The 14,334-nt window shown below is 53.9% G+C and overlaps 1 protein-coding gene across 2 annotated transcripts in view; it reads left to right on the top strand.

The window, feature by feature from the left end:
• Positions 1-14,334, top strand: part of FAM53B (family with sequence similarity 53 member B) — a 112,463-nt gene continuing 98,129 nt past the window's right edge. Inside the window, exon 1 of one of the 2 annotated variants that reach the window (XM_029201056.1) lies at positions 1-196. The gene's annotated coding sequence lies outside the window, so the exon portion shown is untranslated. Of the gene's footprint in view, positions 197-226; positions 740-14,334 lie in introns of those variants that run through there. The other variant, XM_029201057.1, reaches the window with a different exon arrangement.

Below are 14,334 nucleotides of genomic sequence, written 5' to 3'. Positions count from 1 at the left end.
GGTAAAGGGACGAGTTGCAAACAGTTCAGGAAGTGACAAGTCGATTTCCTCCTCCCTGGGAGCCGCTCGGTACAAAGCGCTCGGCGCCGGCAGAAGAGCGTGCGCGCGGCGGACGAGCCGCGGGCAGCCTGGACGACTTGGCGAGCGCCGGCGGCAACGGCGCGGGGTCCGCTCTCGGAGCGTCCCGCCGCGCACAGTAAGCGACCCCGGGCCGGGCGGCGGCGTTGGCGACCGGGGGGCCGGTCCCGAGCGGAGGTCCCTGCCGTGTGCGCCCCAGCCGCCGGCTGTAGGGAGCCCGGCTCGCGTGTGTGCTGGCCTTGACCTTTATTTTTATTTTTATGTTGCTGATTTCCTTTTTGTCCGCCTTGTTTCGCGTTGGGTCGGGTGGTTTCTCGGGGCGCTGAGTGTCGCCGCTGGTGCATGCGTGAGACTTGTCAGAGCGCAGCCAGGGGAACGAGCCAGCCCGGCCCCTGCGGAAAAGTCTGCGCTTCCCGGGGCGGGCGCGGGGACTGCTGCGCCCGGGGGTGTCCTCCTCTCCACGTCTCAACTTGAGCCCTGGCTGCGGCAGCGGCGAAGGCGCCGAGCCCCGGGACCCGGGCGTCCCGGCTCACCCCGGAGTTCCCGCATCGTTTGCAGACAACTCTTTTGTTCGCGGAAGTTTGCGTCCGCCACCCCGGGATGCGGGCACGCAGCGGCGGGCTCCCCGGCGGCTGGACCGGCCGGGGAGGTCACGTAGGGGGTGAGAGGGCGTTCTGTCCCGGGCAGGGGAGGCCCCCGGGGTCGCCGCGGCGGGGACTTGCGGAATGGGGGCTGGGGGGGGAGCAGGGGGGCCGTGCCGGCGTGGCTTTTGCACATGGCGAGAAGGGCCGTCCGGCACGGGCACACTGGTCGAGTCACATTTTTGCCAGTCCTTGATTTCCAAGCCCGTGGGAGTCGTCTTCGCCGCTCGGGCTTTCTCTTGGTGGGGCGGGGACGAAGAAGGGGAGGATGCCCAGAGTCCCGGGGAGGGCCCTCGGTTTGCATTGCCCCAAATGCCTTCTCCGGCACCCCCCGGTTCCCTACCCCCGCCTGCAGACTTGGGGAACAATGCTCGTGGCTCAGGACAAGGCGGCGGAGCACCAGCGAGTCTCGAGAGCCGGTTTGCTCGCGTCCCTCGCCCCCGGACGCCCCCTGAAGCCAGGCTGCCTCCATCTGACCGCCCGGGTTCATTAACACGTACTGTACTTCGTACGATGGTGAACAAAGAACAGCTCTTTGCGGCATTTGATGAATGGGATTCTGCCTCCTATAGGCCACACTTTGAGTCTTCCATTCGTTACAGCATCCGGACTCGGTGGTGTTGGGCAAGTGGCCCCCGCGGTGGGCTGCATTCCGGGCCCCGGACCTGGGCAGGGCATTTGTGCCGATGCCGCCTCCGCCACGTTCGTCTTGCCGGAGCGGGTGCAGATGGAGCCAGGCTGACGGTTGTTCAACAGGAACAAATGTTTGTTGAATTGTTGCATGGTGGAGACAAGGGACTGTTTTCTATTGACTGCTGCAGGAGTTGGAATGGCATTGTTTATTGGCCTGGGAAGCCAGGCAAGCGTCTTGTGCTGCTTACAACATATTAGCAGACTTCCAAATGACATACTAGCATATGTGTTCCCAGCAGTTCCCACCGGCTGGAAGGGGATCCCTTCTTTCTCCAGATCCTGGACTCTGGGTTAAAATATGCCATCAGGTTTGAGGACTTGGAAAGGAATGGAGTTAGTAGACTGGGTGAAACTCACTGTTCCTGACTTCGCCAGGTTTTGGTTTCATTTTAATTTATCCACGTAATAGTAACTTGTCTCAGTTACAGTTTTGATACTGAATTGCAGATCTGTAGTGTGGTTTTTTTTTTGTTTTCTTTTCCTCCCTTTTTCCTTAGCTATGGACAACTAGATAAACAGAAAACAGCCCCTTGTCCCAGTTGATAGGCTCACGTTAGTGGGAGAAGGTTTGGGTCTTAAGTTCAGGATTGGTAGCCCTTGACGTTGTGTCTGTACTTGGCAAGGGTCTGGATGCTGCCAGCCATGGTACAGACCTAAGAGCCTGCTGATTCACCTCCCAGGGTGCTGTTCCAGGCCAGAAAATGAAGGAGAGGCCTGTGGCAGGTCTGTTTCTTTCTCCCAAATGCCCCTCCAGAGAACAAGGCGGTTTTAAGACCAGTTCAGATAATTTTGCCCAAGGACTTCTTTTCCCCTGAGAAGGTGATTATTGCTGTGCAATCGTTCTAACATCGAAGACAAGTTTTAAATAAAAGCTAGCAGTATAGTTGCTACAGAAATGGACTTGAGTGTTCTAAGGCCGGCAGGACAAATAGAGCATTCCACTGTTTTGATTGATGATATTTTTAGTCAGCTTCTCCCTTCTGTTTTGAACTTAGGGTATGCTGCATGTAGTAGCATTTTGGAAGTTCATAAAGTTTTTTGAGGAAGAAGAGCTTTAAGATACCTTCTTGTAATCACGGTGGCAACACTTAGCTGACATTTTATCGGAAGCCCTGTTGTTATTTCTTAGGTTCTTTCCCACCACTCCTTTTAGCCTTTATTCCCCTGCTGATTCCTTCCCCATTGCCCGGCCTCTCCATCTCCCTGGTTCTGTAGGAGCCTAGTGGGCTGGGTCTCCTTTAAGTGGGTTCAGGGAGCAGGCGCCTGACCCATGATCGAAGCTCAGGAAAGGCCAGCCAGCTCTCCTCCCCTGCAGGAGGCTGGAGAGGAGGGAGCCTTGTGTGAAATCTGGGAGCTAGCAGCAGAGGACGCCTCGGAGCAATTTGGTATACCTTTGCGTTGCTCTTTGAAAAAGCACACCCTTCTGACCCACTGCTTGATGCAGTAGGCCCTCAAGACTGAGCCCCGGACACACTGTTGGATTGTTCAGTTGATGTTTCACCCAGTCAGTGTGACTTTTTTGGATTGCACACTGTGTGGAAAACTTTGCTCTTGCCCTTAAAAAAAAAAAAAAGACTGAAATAAGCAGATACTCAGATCAGCACAACCCCCATCATTACCACCACTACACACACCTCTCTGATGTGTAATAAAAGAAACCTGCAGGCATAATTTGTTATGTAATATGCTGATAATACAAGTTTCGGTTTTAGGTGGAAACCAGATGTGGAGGGGCTCTCTTTAATTGATCCAGCAAGGGAGACACTTTAATAGATTAACTAGCCCTTGTAAACCCCAAAGGTGATTTTTTTTTTTTTTTTTGACTTGAGGGGAGGGAGAATCCCAAACCCAGAGCTTTTTCGAAGTTTTTGCCTCTCAGCTTCTCGCTGCAGCTGTCCTTTTTGTCAGACTCTTCCTCTCTTGAAAGAACCGGTTTGTTGCCAACATGAAGCACATGGCTGGGTCTGGTGGGGCTCAGCACAGCTTAACTCTGCTGGGCTCCACTCTCCTCGCCTTGTCCAGCTGCTGTCCTGCCCTCCACCCTACAAAACAGGGCTTGGCTGAGGGACTTGGGTGCCGTAAGGAATGTTGACTGGTCTCCCTCAACTCTATTCTGAAATGTGTGATCATCCAGGGAGAGTTGCTGTTTAAACTTGCCCAATGGATAAACTTTCTGAAATCATTGACTCTCCTTCTCTGATGAATTTGTGTTTGTTTCCTGCCTAACTTTAGAAGGGTTCTTTCTACAGGACTGAGTCACCTTTATTATGGCCCAAGGTCGGGGACTGCACTGTAATAGCTGACCCCATTAACAACAGTTTCATTGCGTGCCGGGATGTGAACTCTGGAAACAAACCTAGAGGCTTAGATATGCTGATGTGCCCTGGAGACTGGCTTAGAAAATTTTTGTTTTAGCGCAGTTTACATTAACATGATTAATGACCTTGCCACTGAAAAGTCTATATTCAAAAGCTATTTACCATTCCCTAGGGTTCTTCTTATGGTGAAGTAATTTTCTTTGCCAAACAACTTTGTTTTAAGGTAACTTCTTCTTTGATGTTTAATCCAAACCTCCTGTGCACACAGTTTTGGATCAAGGTTTGGGCTTCGAAAATTGCGGGTTGTGGTTTTGGTGGTGCCGGTCTTAACCCTCCCGAACCCTGGTCAGGGGGCATCTGGATTCTCGTCTTAAGAAAGTTCTCTGAGATCCTGAGAAGCAGCAGTTAGTGCTGTGCTGGTTAGGATGGGAGGAAATCTTCCAGAGGAAACTTGGCTTCAGGGTGTCTTGGAGGAGGGATACAGGGAGGCTGGAGCAGAGGACAAGTTTTTTTTCCCCCCCCCTTGCAGTGACTGGAGATACTTGAGCGTTTTCAGAAAACAGAGACGTCTTTGCTGCAGCTGCCTTCTCCTCCTCCTGCTTTTTCTTCATCTTCTTCTTGTTCCTTTTTTTGTTAAGTGTGGGTTGATTGAGAGGGGGAAATGCTGATGGGTGGGTCTGAAAGCAGCCTTTAGGAACCCAAGAAAATAAAAACACATTTGAAGGACTCGGGAAGATTTTGCATTTCAAAGGGTCTACCTTGTAGAATTTCACATCACGTCAGGGGTTACGGAGAAATGTGACAGGCACCCTGCTTCTTTACGGTTCTCCTCTCCTGCTGCGGGGGCTGCATGGGAAGCTGCCTTTTGCAGGGGGGATGGGGGCAGCCTGGCCAGACTGTGCAGGAATATCATGGAAACAACAGCTCCCCTTAGGTATCTGTAGTCCCTGGAGGGACTTTTTCCACTGGGCCCCTCTCAGGAGGCGAAAGCAAATCATGTCGGTAAACAGCCCATTTGACCCCAGAATGCAGGAGCAGGCCAACTCCTGGCCGTTCTCGCTCTCCCTTGAAACAAAGAAACAGATTCTCCTCCTGTAGTGATACAGTGTGGTTCCCAAGATCCAGGCCCGTAAAAAGTTGGGTGCAGCGGGATTTAGCTGAAATGGGTGTGGATTATTCAGAGAATAATAGCAGTGACCACTGGTTGTTGAAGGCTCACCCTTGGCCAGGGGCTTTGTATACACTGTCTCTAATTCTCAAAGAAGTCCTGCAGTTACAGCTGAAGAAACTGAGGCTCAGAGAGGCCAAGTAACTGGCCCAGAGCCACACAGCTGGAAGGCTGAGCATCTGGTAGCTCTATTCCAGTCTGTCTGGCTTCAGAGCCTGCTTGCTCTCCATACACTGTGTTATTGGTTGGTGTGTTCATAAGACAGAGGCACTGGGTTCTGTTTTATCTCGAAGCATAAATTTTGTTTAGTCTTGTTAACACCACAGGGAAACTTAGAAATTTTAACTGCCTTTTTTCCTTGCTCCTCTGTTTCCTACAGCCTTTTTTTGTTTTCTTTGAAGGAGTAATTGGATTCTGTATCTACCATAGGACCAAAGACAGTGCCTCAGTTGGGAAGACTGAAATGTTTTGCTTCGTCCTCACAAAAGACAGATTCATAAGAAAATAATATATTCCCAGTGACCTTATGGGGGAAATGGGAAATAAATCTGACAGCCCACTAGAAGCATCACATTTATGCAGATCCCATTTTCCATTCAAAGAGATTATTAAAAGGGTTTCCAGCTTTATTTTTTTTTTTGCATTTGTAAGTTAGATGTCTCATAGTAAATCATTTTGTGGTCCTTGCCACCCCAGGTTTGTACAATATCACATTTTGTTTACATGCCTAAAGTCATCAAATAACTGAACACAACTGTACATCCTCCAGCGTGTGGGCACTTGGTATGCCCCAGCCAGGGCTGGGCAGAGGCCCTGCATTCTGTCTCAGACAGATGGCTCGTGCAGGTTGATCGTGGTTTGTGTGTGGAGGTGGGGTAAGTATACCCACATCTCCAGCAAGGGCTGCCTGGCTGGGTCTGCTGGCCTTTCTGCTCCTAGAGAGTTTGTGGGAGAGGGCTGGGAGCCCCTGTCACCAAGTTTTTAGACTTTACAGCAGTGTTCCTCAACCTTGGCTGCGTACTAGAATCACCTGGGGAAGTTTAAAAAAAAAAAAAATCTGGATGCCCAGACAGCATCCAGGACCAATTACATCAGAATCTTGGAGAGAAGGGATGGGACTCAGTGTTGGTACTTTTAAAGCTTCTGAGTTGATTCTGTTGTGCATCTAAGACTGAGGAACGAGGGCTGGAATAGACCCCACATATACCTCTCTTCCCTTAGCAGGGATTAGGGACCTTCCTGTTCAGGAGTGGAATAAACCTATTGGAATTTTCCGCTGCTGCCATGTCTCAGTGAAGGAGAATCTGAAAGGTACCCATCCCTGGGCCAAGTGCTTGCTGCAGACATCATCCAGGTAGCTCCTGTTTCTGCTGGGCCAGGCGTTGGGTGCGCTTCCCCACACAGGATTCGGTACAGCCCCTCTGAGCCACCTCCTTTCTGGAACGAAGAGGGCAGGTTTTATTCAATCTGTTGTCTCAGGGTAGTTCTCATGCAGGCCATGCATCCCCACCATCCTGCTGGTCTTTTCAGCTTCTTGTTCCTTCTGGAGGTTTGGCACGTAGTATCCCTCTGGCGCTCAGGGGTGGGAAGATGCACTTTGGGTTCAGGGCGTATCTTGGTGATTCTCAGTAAGCCGTTGGTCCGTTTCACCTTGGTTTGCAGTGAGTGTCATACTGTTAGCCACCTGGCTGTACCTGACTGCTGGGAACCTGTCCTTCTACATGCTTGGGATTACGTTTCATAGAATTATTTTAGGATGACCAGGGGCTGGGAGAGCAGGAGCTACTGTGGCCTGCTTTTACAGAATGTAAGATTACAGAATGTAAGATTACAGAAGGGAAATCCCACGCCGAGAGATGCGGTGACTTTCCGAAGGTCACGTGGGCCAGGGCACAGAAGGACCAGAACCTGCGTCTCCTGGGTGCCCTGCTCAAGTGCTGCATTCTCTCCTGCGAGACTCTGGGACACAGTCTTTTTTTTTTTTTTTTTAAATTTATTCATTTTTGGCTGCGTTGGGTCTTGGTTGCCGCACACAGGCTTTTTCTCTAGTTGTGGCGAGCGGGGGCCACTCTTCATTGAGGTGTGCGGGCTTCTCATTGCGGTGGCCTCTCTAGTTGCGGAGCACGGGCTCTAGGTGCGTGGGCTTCAGTAGTTGTGGCACACGGGCTCCGTAGTTGTGGCTCGTGGGCTCTAGAGCGCAGGCTCAGTAGCTGTGGTGCGTGGGCCTAGTTGCTCTGCGGCTTGTGGGATCCTCCCGGACCAGGGCTCGAACCCGTGTCCCCTGCCTTGGCAGGCGGGCTCTTAACCGCTGCGCCACCAGGGAAGTCCCAGGACACATTCTTGCTTGCAGGACAGCACACTGTAGCAGACCCACAGGCAGCATGGTCATTGTCCAGAGGTCTTTAGCCTAGTGAAACATGCCCTCCGAAGCTCTTGGTTGACTTTGACAGTCCATCCCATTTTTCACTTCCTCCCCTGATGCGTGTGCAGCAGGCATCCCTTCAGTTACTGAACGCGTAGGCTCGTGAGACTTGCAGCCGGGGAAACTGAGTCCTGTTGGGAAGTGCTGAAACCTTGAGCTTGATGAAAAGGCCTTTTTGGTCGCCTTGGCAAAGGTTTGTCCATCAGCTCTTCTGCGCATTGGTGGTGGTGGGTAAATAAGGGCTCTTTCTCCTCCGCTCGGAGTTGGGTTTGGGCCTAATGAGGTGGGGAGGAGGGGGATTGTTCTTCCTGCATTCATTTAGCAGACACCGATTGGGCACCTGCTGGGTGTCCCGTGCCGAGCTGGCCACTTTACTTCATTAGCTCATTGACTCCTCAGCACGAGCCCATGGCTGAGGAACTCGCTCCTGCTCAGAGAAATTCCTCGCCTCTGATGGGCGGGACAGTGGCATTTTAGCTCTTTGTGGCGGGCCTCCATACGCTCCCTCTTGGTCCAGCGGCTGCCCTGGGGCAGTGGAGGTGCGCCTCCTGCCATGAGCAGGGGGTATCATCCAGGGGGTGGTCCCCGGCGATTACGGACCGGGGACCACGCTGCCACTTCCAGGAGGGGCTGGGGTGGCCACGTGGCAGAGCCTGCTTGGGGGGGCCTGAGGGGACCCAGGGAGCAGTGTCTGTCCGGGGCCCCTCTGTGTCCTGGCAGTGGGAGCAGGGCCTTGCGGGAGGAGGTTGCTCACCCCACGGAGGCCACCCTCCTTCCCGGCTGCCCTCTGGCTGAAGTGCCCTGATGGACACAGCCCAGTTGGGAGAGGCCTCCGCCGTGCCTGGAATTCCCCTTGCTCTGGCCTTCATGTTGGCCGGGGGCCTGGGAGTGGAGGGACGTTCCGTGTGCCGCCTGCGAGCAGCCTCTGCATGTTCGGAGGTGGAAGGACACCGTCCTCGGCAGCCAGCCGCCTCTGCGCTCTGGGTGAGGAGAGGGGGCCGGGGGTGTCTGTGGTTCTGAGACTCCAGACGGGGTGTGGAATGCAGGGGCCCCCTCTGTGGCGTGGTCCTGGGAGCCCCCCTCCCCCGAAGGCCCCGGAGCAGTCAGACAGTGGGATTCCCCAGGGGGAAAGCAGCAGGCACACGACTGCTCACTTGCTGGACCCAGTTTGCTGTGTGACCCTCGCAGCCTCAGGTTTCTCATCTTGCTGGCCTTGCCTCCCAGTGGTTTCGGGAGGATTGGGTGAGAGCCTGTCTGAGAAGCCCCTGGCGAAGGTGCAGTGCCGCCGGTGGGACTTGAGCTGGACTGGGTGGGCAGAAGTTCTGCCAGGCGGTCCAGGGCGGGCTGCGTGTCAGCAAGAGAAGAACATGCACGGGGGAACTCTGGGCAGAGAGGAGGTGAAACCCCGGTCTGTGTCGTTTACTGCAAGGGCAGCATTCAGCTGTGGCATCAGTGCCTAGGTTCGAATCCCAGGTCTGCCCTCTGTTTGCTCTTAGGCCGTTGACTGCCTCTCCCACCTGGCTTCCCTCCTCTGGAGTATGGCCGTGCCGACAGCACCCAGCCCGTGGGTTGCGGGCACTAAGTGAGACCGTGGCTGCTGGGGACACTTGGAGCCCAGCGAATGTTGGTGTGCAGCCCGTGGCAGGCACGTGCTATTGGGAGGACAGATGGAGGGCTGGGAGTTCAAGAGGAAGGACCAGGGCAACTGTCCCCATGGCCCCAGTGGGTGACAGGATGAGGGACAGAGCAGAGGGGACTTAACTCGGAGCTGGGCTTGGCTGGATAAGGCCAGGTGGAGCCTTTCTTCACCCACATTCTCTGTTCGCAGATGTGATTTTGGGGGGAAGAAGGGTTGAGAGCACGTGTTACAATTCAGTTTGCAGTGTGTCTCTTAACAAGAGATAAGGTGAGTGAAATCTTTTAAGCTTTCTCTTCAGGAAACAAAATCTCTGTTTACCAAAAGTGATTTAATTTGGTCCTAAACATAGAAGATTTAAATGCAAGTGTCATGACGCGGCCCTGGAATCTTGGCTCTGCTCTCACCAACTTCTGTGAATGGATTCTTTGGAAACCTCAGTGGCTGCACACCTATCTGGACTGAGAGTGGGAGGCCCATTTACTTTAAGATTCTTTTTAGACTCTCCACAGCTGATGTCTTTCTTTCACCTTGCCGCTTCTTTTAAGTTGGCGAGCTGCCTTTCACAGCTGTGGCCCGCATCCTCTTGGTGCAGGTTGCGGGGTCGCAGCTGTGGCCCTTGCCCCCAGCCTGGCCACCTTTCACCGACTACTGGGGTCTGATTCCGCTGTCTCCGGACCCCCTGCCACCTGAACGTGGTGGCAGTTTCTCCAGGAGCAAGAGCTCATCTAAGCTCCATGAAAGCTTTTTTTTTTTTTTTTTTTTTTGCGGTACACGGGCCTCTCACTGTTGTGGCCTCTCCCGTTGCGGAGCACAGGCTCTGGACGCGCACGCTCAGTGGCCATGGCTCACGGGCCCAGCCACTCCACGGCATGTGGGATCCTCCCGGACCGGGGCACAAACCCGTGTCCCCTGCATCGGCAGGCGGACTCTCAACCACTGCGCCACCAGGGAAGCCCCTCCATGAAAGCTTTTGAAATGAGTCCTTGACTGGGATGATGGAGGGAAAGGCCATCCCCTCCTTGGTGGGCGTAGATCTCCACTCCCTGTGTCTTCTAAGTGTCACCCCTTGTCAGCCCCAGCCTGGCGTCCTATGGGGTGAGCAGGGTGGACAGTCTTGGCCTGAGAGATCGCTGCTGTACTTTGGGCAGCTTTGCGGGAGAGCCTTTTGTACAGGGGTGCGAAGACTATTATTCGCTAGGTTCTGGGCAGGTGCCCTCAGAGGCTGGTACAGCTGGTTGGGAGCTCTTTAGAGAGCTCTCCCCAGAGGACCCACCAAGGTGTCTGGCCTTGGGTGGCCTTGACACAGATCCTCTTCCTGGACATCACGAAGCTTGGTGACCGAGGGGCTGTGTGAGGGAGGTGACCAAGGCGTCTGGGCTGCCTCTGCTCTTGGCGGATGTGACAGAACTCATCTTCCTTGCCCTCTGTACCTCTTCGGACGTGTCGCTGTTTCTGTGGTGACCACGGAACACTCTGCCGTGCTGATGGTGCCCCAGGCGCGATCCAGTTCACGTCTAGTAAACGCCTACCATACGTGTCAGGCCCTGAAGAATTAGCACATGAGTAAACCAAATCCGTCTTTGAAGAGCTCCTCGGCTTGTGTCGTGAACACTCAGACTGCAGTTGTTTTTATCCACTTCCTACCATGTGCTGTGTGTAGTAAGTGTAGCGGAGGTGTGGGTCCACAGGGTTCTGGCGAGTACACAGTCCTGTGGGAGTGACGGGAGGGTCATTTAAACCAAGCCGAAGGGAGGAGGGCTGAGAAGGCTTCCTGAGGCTTGAAGAATGAGCAGGAGTTTAGACAGACGCAGAATTGGGAGGAGGAGGTGTCCCAGACCAGGGAGCAGTGTGCGCAGGGGCACCGGAGACTGCCTCGGGTGGTGGAGGATAGCCTAGGCTCGAGGGCGGGAAGCGCACTGCTGGGCTGGCAGCTAAGCTGGTCGAGGTCAGGACAGCAGTGGGCGCCAGACGGAGGAGTCCCGACTTTATCGCCCGAGGGCTGGGAGCTGGGGAGCACATGCTGATGCTTGCCCTTGGGGAGTGGCACTGCGGACAGGGTTGGAGCAGACACCGGGAGACCACAGTGACCCAGGAGAGAGGGGCAAACCAGGGCAGGGCGAGGGCTGAAGGGGGTAGCGGTTGGTTGGTTGGTCACCAGTTGGATGCTGGTGAGGAAGCCGGAGGAGAAGGGAACGGCCTTCTCCAGCGGCCCTCACTAGGGGCCCCCTTCCAGGGAGACTGCTCAGGGGCCCCATCCTTTTGACCTTGGAGTGACCTCCTTGGAGGGCACTAGACTAGCGCCCTACACACGGAATTTTCATCGAGTGTCATCTACTTGGCCAGAGGCATGTGGTCTGTGTTTATTTTAGTTGAAGCTCTTGCTTTCAGTGGGGGCACTTGGGATTCCCAAGAACTTCCAAAATTCCTTGCCTGTGCCTGCACTGGAACTAAAGGAATCAAAACGAACAAAACCTTCTGGCATTGGATGAGTTGGAAAAGTCTGATTCAGTGTAAACCTACTTTTTTTCCCCCACCCCTTAAAGGAAAAGAAAGTGACCATGTTGGCGTGATTGAAAAAGGGGTCTGGGTGCCCTTTGGGCTCTGTCTTAGCGTGTTCTCGCTGGTGATCTCAGAGGGTGGGGGAGTCGCTGACACAAACACGCGAGACCGTTCTGCCTGGGTCACCTGACTCCTGGCGCTTCTGGGGACGCCGCACCCTCAGATGCCAGCCAGGATTCCAGGCCCCGGTGGCTGTGGGGCGTGTGACGCGGGCCTGAAGGACAATAGTGAAGGAAAATAGTGAACCCACGGAGACGGGCTGCCCACGTCAGCTTTCGGGGTGCCTTTTCCGAGCCCTACGGGGGTTTTGCTCATCAGCATTTAGTCTTGAGGAGAGAAGTATACGGTAAGTTAGCTGCAAGTGGCCGTAAGTTTGGCAGTCAGCCTCCTGTTCATCTGATTCCTAGGGCGGTTAGCAAACGCCCTCAGCTGTTAGAAAAGTAAGAGAGAGGTGAGGCCTGGCTGAGGCTAAGTAGGCCGGAAGGTGAACTGCAGCCTGGAGTGGAAGAGCTGTGCCCGTCAGGCGCCTGGGCTGCTGGCTGAGGCGTGTAGTGGATGCTCTGTCTACAGGTGAATGGGTTCTAATTTGCTTTTTAAGAAAAAAATCAGGTTTTTAAACTTTTGTAAGGTTCGGGCACGTCCTTGAGTGTTGCAGAAAAGACCCCAGGACATCTCTGCTCTAGGACGTGGCACAGAGCCCTCCGCTTGGCCACGGAGGAGCAGGGCCAGCTTGGCACCTGCTCTGTGTTGGCCTGAGGAGCTCCTGGCCTGCTAGCATCCTCCTCGGCTTAGAACGTGTGTGAAGATGCCTGGCCAGCCCTTTCCCTGCGCTTGTGAGAGAAAGGCTGAGCCGGCCTCTTCTGCACAGTTTCTGGGCAGGTCTGTGGGGAGACCAGGTGAGGTCCCTCATGGAAGGCCGTGAGCATCACGGCCAGGCTTCCGGTGCTCTGGGGGACGGGGGCCTGATTTTCAGCCCCTCTCCGTGGCAGGAGGAGAGAGCTGGGGCCCAGGGGCCCGCCCCCATCCAGCTGGCTGCCCGTCTCCGATTTGGCCTCTGTTCGGGGTTTTGGCCCCATGCCCTGGTTGTTGCAGTTAAGCCAGCATGGCGGGCACAGCCGATGGTGTCTTACTTAGGGCCCTTGGGGAAGAAGATGGCGATCCTGAGCGCCGTCTCCTCTGCTCGGGAATGGTCCTGGCTGACTCTGCTAAGGAGATGGGGGAGAAGACCTCGGCGCCTCGTTCTGCTCGGGAGGAAGCCAAGAGGAAGGTGGAAGCCAGCACCGAGTTCGTATTTGAGCTGGGCCTGCTCACGTCAGATCGTGCAGTTCTCTAAGGAATCGCAGAGAGCGTCTCTGTGTGACCCCATCACCAGGGTAGGGATAGAGTTTTTCAACTTTGGAGGACTTGTGGGGAGGCGGGGCTGTGAAGGGCGACAGCCAGATCTTCACATGGACCTGCAGCTCCCGAACCTCATTCTGACCCTGCCCAGTAAAGGGGAGCCACCTTGTGAGGGCGTTCCCATGGTGTACTGGTAATTGACAGCCTTAGATGAGGGGTCTCTGGTCACTGGTGGTGACAGGGGCCTCAGAACAGTGGACGGAACAGGAACCAGTAGAGCACGACATCGTAGAGCCCTCAGGAAGTCATTGACTTTGTTTTTTTTTAACAATTTCCTTTGTAAAGGATTCGAGCCTCTTACAGTACAAGGTGGTTCACGTGAGCCCAGTCATGCGGAACCTTGGGCAGAGCTCATGTCAGCTGGAAAAGCCTGAGAGGAAGGGAGACCAGGGCAAGGAACCAGGAAACGGGCGCCCTGGGTTCTAGTCCTGCCACTTTATTGTCTTTGACTTTGAACCAGCCACTTCTCTGTAGGCTGGGGGGTAGTAGTGTCCACTTCACAGGAAAGGGAGGAAGCAGTAGGATATTTTTAAGTCAGAGCACCCAGTACGTATCCAGTTTCCATTCACCCTCAAGGGCTTTTTGAACGCCCATCTGTGTTGGCCCTGTGCTAAGTGTGTTACCAGCTTCCCATTTAATTCTTATAACCACCCGGAGAAGTGGATACTATGTTCCCTTTTTCTAGATGAAGAAATTGAGGTTTAATAAGATAAAGATGCCCAAGATCATCCAGCTGCTGGGCAGTCATCCTGGGATTTGAACTTCATCCCTCTACTCTAGATCAGGGTTGGCACACTAAGCCCACAGGCCAAATCTGGCCCATGGCTTGTTCCTGTAAATAAAGTTTTATTGGCACACAGCCACACTCATTTGTGTACGTGGTGTCTGTGGCTGCCTTTGTGCTGCCACAGCAGAGCTGAGCAGTGGTGACAGACCATATGGTCTACAAAGCTTAAGATATTTACTGTCTGGCCTTTTACAGAAAAAAATGTGCTGACCCCTTCCCTATCAGGATGCTCTGTACTCCAGACCTGTGCTGTTCAATATGGTAGCCGCTAGCCACATGTAACTGCTTAAATTTTTTTCCAGATTTATTGAGGGATAATTGACACAATTGTGATTATTTAAATTTAAAACAGAATGGAATAGAAAGTTCAGTTCTTCACTTGCATTAGCCACTCGTCACGTGCTCAGTAGCCACGTGCAGCTTTTCACTGTCAGGTTGGACGGCACAGATATAAAACTTAGCCAGCATCACAGAAAGTTCCGGGGGGCAGAGGTGTGCTAGACTGTCTCTCAGTGTGTGGAAAAATCCAAATCTGAGGGAAGCAGAAGTGTAGAGGAGGCATTCCAGTGAAAGAAAGGACACCGACTTTCCTGGCCCCAGAGCACAGAATGGATAATGAGTCCGTTGACTC

This window comes from Monodon monoceros, unplaced genomic scaffold (assembly GCF_005190385.1).
Source record: "Monodon monoceros isolate NGI ecotype Baffin Bay Population unplaced genomic scaffold, NGI_Narwhal_1 Super_Scaffold_4, whole genome shotgun sequence".
Taxonomy (NCBI): Eukaryota; Metazoa; Chordata; class Mammalia; order Artiodactyla; family Monodontidae; genus Monodon; species Monodon monoceros.
Note: the sequence above shows the minus strand (reverse complement) of the source record. Positions and strands in the feature narration are given on the sequence as shown.